The 4856-nt window shown below is 38.8% G+C and overlaps 1 non-coding gene across 1 annotated transcript; it reads right to left on the bottom strand.

Annotated features, from left to right (window-relative positions):
* Window positions 1–3526: 3526 nt before the first annotated feature.
* On the bottom strand, window positions 3527–3633 carry LOC116087834. Its single transcript, XR_004117636.1, has one exon. It is a non-coding gene; the product is annotated as a U6 spliceosomal RNA (small nuclear RNA).
* Between the last annotated feature and the right edge of the window lie 1223 nt (window positions 3634–4856).

Here is a 4856-nt window from a genome sequence, read left to right as displayed (position 1 = left end):
GAAATCCACCTGCCTCTGCCTCCCAAGTGCTGGGATTAAAGGCGTGCGCCACCACCGCCCGGCTGGGATGGCCATTCTTACTATGTTAGTTCTGCCAATCAATGAGCATGAGAGAACTCTCCATTTTCTGAGATCTTCTTTGATTTCTTTCTTAAGAGACTTGAAGTTATTGTCACACAGGTCTTTCACTTGTTTGGTTAGAGTTACTCCAAGGTATTTTACATTATTTGTGGCTCTTGTGAAGGGAGTTGTTTCCCTAATTTCTTTCTCATCCTGTTTATCATTTGTATGAAGGAAGGCTACTGGTTTATTTGAGTTAATTTTATATCAAGCCACTTTGCTGAAGTGGTTAATCAGCTGGAAAAGTGCTCTGGTAGAATTTTTGGGGTTGCTTATGTATATTATTGTATCATCTGCAAATAGTGATAACTTTATTTCTTCTTTGCCAATTTGTATCCCCTAGATCTCTTTTTGTTGTCTTATTGTTCTAGGTAGCTCATCAAGTACTATATTGAATAGATATGGGGAGAGTGGGCATCCTTGTCTTGTCCCTGATTTCAGTGGTATTTCTTTTTTTTTTATTAGATATTTTCTTTATTTACATGTCATATGATTTTTCTTTTCCCAGTTTCCCCTCCCAGAAACAGACAAACAAACAAACAAACAAAAACAACAAGAACAAACCTCTGTTGGCTCCCCCCTCCCCATGCTTGCCACCCCACCCTCTCCCACTTATTGGCCCTGGCATTCCCCTACACTGGGGCACAGAACCTTCACAGGACCAAAGACCTCTCCTCCCATTGATAATTGATTTTGCAATTCTCTACTATAAATATGCTGCCAGAACAATCAGTCCTACCATGTATACTCCTTGGTTGGTGGTTGAGTCCCTAGGAGCTCTGAGGGTACTAGTTCATATTGTTGTTCATCCTAGGGGGCTGCAAACCCTTCAGCTCCTTTGGTCCTTTCTCTAACTCCTCCATTGGGGACCCTGTACTCAGTTCAATGGATGGCTGTTAGCCTCTACATCTGAATTAGTCAGGTACTGTCAGAGCCTCTCAGGAGATAGCTATATCAGGCTGACTTGTCCTTCCTTCAGTCTCTACTCCATAGTCAGTCTTTGCAACTCCTTCCATAGGTATTTTGTTCCCCTTTTAAGAAGGAATGAAATTTTGGTCTTCCTTCTTGAGTTTCTTATGGTTTGTTCTTCCTGTATTCTGAACTTCTGGGCTAATAACCACTTATCAGAGAGTGCATTACCATGTGTGTTCTTTTGTGACTGGGCTACTTCACTCAGGATGATATTCTCCAGATCCATCCATTTCTCTAAGAATTTTATAAATTCATTGTTTTTAATACCTGAGTAGTACTCCATTGTGTAAATGTACCACAATTTCTGTATCCATTCCTCTGTTGTGGGACATCTGGGTTGTTTCCAGTTTCTAGCTATTATAAATAAGACTGCTATGAACATGGTGGCGCCTGTGTCCTTATTACATGTTGGAGCATCTTCTGGGTATATGCCCAGGAGTGGTATAGCTGGGTCCTCTGGTAGAACTATGCCCAACTTCCGAAGGAACCATCATACTGATTTCCAGAGTGGTTATACTAGCTCGCAATCCCACCAGCAATGAAGTAATGTTCCTCTTTCTCCAAAACCTCTCCAGCATCTGCTATCGCCTGAGATTTTTATCTTAGACAATCTGACTGGTGTGAGGTGGAATCTCAGGGTTGTTTTGATTTGCATTTCCCTGATGATTAATGATGTTGAACATTTCTTTAGGTGCTTCTCAGCCGTTCAGTATTCATCAGTTGAGAATTCTTTGTTTAGCTCTGTACCCCATTTTTTAATAGGGTAATTTGGTTCTCTGAAGTCTAACTTCTTGAGTTCTTTGTATACATTGGATATTAGCCCTCTATCAGATATAGGATTGGTAAAGACCTTTCCCCAATTTGTTGGTTGCCATTTTGTCCTATTGATAGTGTCTTTTGCCTTACGGAAGCTTTGCAACTTTATGAGGTCCCATTTGTCAATTCTTGATCTTAAAGCATAAGCTATTGGATTTCTGTTCAGGAAATTTTCCCCTGTGCCTATTTGCTCGAGGTTCTTCCCCACTTCTTTTTCTATTAGTTTCAATTTATCTGGTTTGATGTGGAGGTCCCTGATCCACTTGGACTTGAGCTTTTACAAGGAGATAGGAATGGATCAATTTGCATTTTTTACATGCTAACTGCCAATTGAGCCAGCACCATCTGTTGAAAATGCTGTCTTTTTTTCCACTGTATGGTTTTAGCTCCTTTGTCAAAGATCAAGTGACCATAAGTGTGTGGGTTCATTTCTGGGTCTTCAATTCTGTTCCACTGATCTACCTGCCTGTCACTGTACCAATACCATGCAGTTTTTATCACAATTGCTCTGTAGTACAGCTTAAGGTCCAGGATTGTGATTCCACCAGAGGTTCCTTTATTGTAGAGAATAGTTTTGGCTATCCTGTGTTTTTTGTTGTTCCAGATGAATTTGCAAATTGCTCTTTCTAAGTCTGTGAAGAATTGAGTTGGAATTTTGATGGGGATTGCATTGAATCTGTAGATTGCCTTCGGTAATATGGCCATTTTTACTATATTAATCCTGCCAATCCACGAGCATGGGAGGTCTTTCCATCTTCTGAGATCTTCTTCAATTTCCTTCTTAAGAGACTTAAAATTCTTGTCAAACATATCTTTTACTTGCTTAGTTAGAGTTACACCAAGGTATTTTATATTATTTGTAACTATTGTGAAGGGTGTTGTTTCCCTAATTTCTTTCTCTGTCTGTTTATCCTCTGTGTAGAAGAAGTCCTCTGATTTGCTTGAATTAATTTTATATCTGGCTACTTTGTTGAAGTTGTTTATCAGGTTTAGGAGCTCTCTGGTGGAATTTTTGGGGTCACTTAAGTATACTATCATATAATCAGCAAATAGTGGTAATTTGACTTCTTCCTTTCAAATTCCTATCTCTTTGATCCACTTTTATTGTCTAATTGCTCTGGCTAGGACTTCAAGTACAATATTGAATAGGTGGGGAGAGAGTGGGCAGCCTTGTCTAGTCCCTGATTTTAGTGGGATTGCTCAAGTTTCTCTCCATTTAGTTTGATGTTGGCTACTGGTTTGCTGTATATTGCTTTTACTATGTTTAAGTATGGACCTTGAATTCCTTATCATTCCAAGACTTTTCTCATGAAGGGGTGTTGGATTTTGACAAATGCTTTCTCAGCATCTAATGAAATGATCATATGTTTTTTTTCTTTGAGCTTGTTTATGTAGTGAATTATGTTGATGGATTTCCATATATTGAACCATCCCTGCATCCCTGGGATGAAGCCTACTTGATCATGGTGGATGATCGTTTTGATGTGTTATTTGATTTGGTTTGCAAGAATTTTATTGAGTATTTTTGCATTGATATTCATTAGGGAAATTTTTCTCACGTTTTCTTTCTTCGTTAGTTCTTTGTGTGGTTTAGGTATAAGAGTAATTGTGGCTTCATAAAAATATGGAACACTTCATGAACTTGTGTGTCATCCTTGTGCCGGGGCCATTTTAATCTTCTCTGTATCGTTCCAATTTTAGTATATGTGCTGCTGAAGTGAGCACTCAGTGGTATTTCTTCAAGTGTGTTTCCATTTAATTTGATATTGTCTATTGGTTTGCAGTAAACTGCTTTTTTTTTTATGTTTAGGTATGGGCTTTTGGAATATTGGTATCAGGTTTTGGTCTGGTAGAATTCTGCACTAAATCCATCTAGCCCTGGCCGGTTTTTGGTTGGGATGTTTTTAATGACTTCTTCTATTTTTTTAGGGGTTATGGGCCTGTTTAGATAGTTTACCTGCTCTTGATTTAACTTTGGTATGTGGAATCTGTCTAGAAAACCATTCATTTCATCTAGATTATCCAGTTTTGTTGAATATAGGCTTTTATAGTAGTATCTGATGACTTTTTGAGTTTCTTCCATTTCTGTTATTATGTCTCCCTTTTAATTTCTGATTTTGTTAGTTTGGATACTGCTTCTTGGCCCTTTAGTTAGTTTGGCTAGGGTTTTTTCTATCTTTGATTCTCTCAAAGAACCAGCTTTTGGCTTTTTTTTTTTTTATTATTATTCTTTGTATTGTTCTCTTTGTTTCTATTTGGTTGATTTTAGCCCTGAGTTTGACTATTTTCTGCCATCTACTCCTCTGGGGTGTGTTTGTTTCTTTCTGTTCCAGAGCTCTCAGGTGTGCTGTTAAGTTGCTAGTGTAAGATCTCTCCAGTTTTTATTTATTTATTTTTTATTTTATTAGATATTTTCTTTATTTACATTTCAAATGATATCTCCTTTCCTGGTTTCCCTTCTGAAAAAAAAAATCCCTATTTCCTCTCCATTCTCTCTGCTCACCAACCCACTCTCTCCTGCTTCCTGGCCCTGACATTCCCCTACACTGGGTCTCCTCCCCTTGATGACTGGCTAGGTCATCCTCTCTAAGGGGTTATAAATCCTTCAGCTCCTTGGGTCCTTCTCCCCCAAACTTTTCAGCTCTATCTTTCCTCCTTCTGCCCAATCATAGGCCTTAGCCTTTATTTGAAAAGTTAAGGTGGGGAGAAGGTTCACAAGGCACTGTATACCTGATTTGTTCCTTGCCTGCAGTGTTTTCCAGGAGAGGAGAATTAGCATCAAAATACAATACTAGGGCTATCCATAACACAAAATACCCATGGAAGGAGTTGCAGAGACAAACTATGGAGCAGAGACTGAAGGAAGGACAATCCAGAGACTGTTCCACCTGGGAATCCTTCCCATATTCAATCATCAAACCCAGACACTATTGTGGATGCCAGCAAGT

This window comes from Mastomys coucha, unplaced genomic scaffold (genome assembly GCF_008632895.1).
Source record: "Mastomys coucha isolate ucsf_1 unplaced genomic scaffold, UCSF_Mcou_1 pScaffold13, whole genome shotgun sequence".
NCBI lineage: Eukaryota > Metazoa > Chordata > Mammalia > Rodentia > Muridae > Mastomys > Mastomys coucha.
This window is presented reverse-complemented; position numbering and strand designations above follow the sequence as displayed.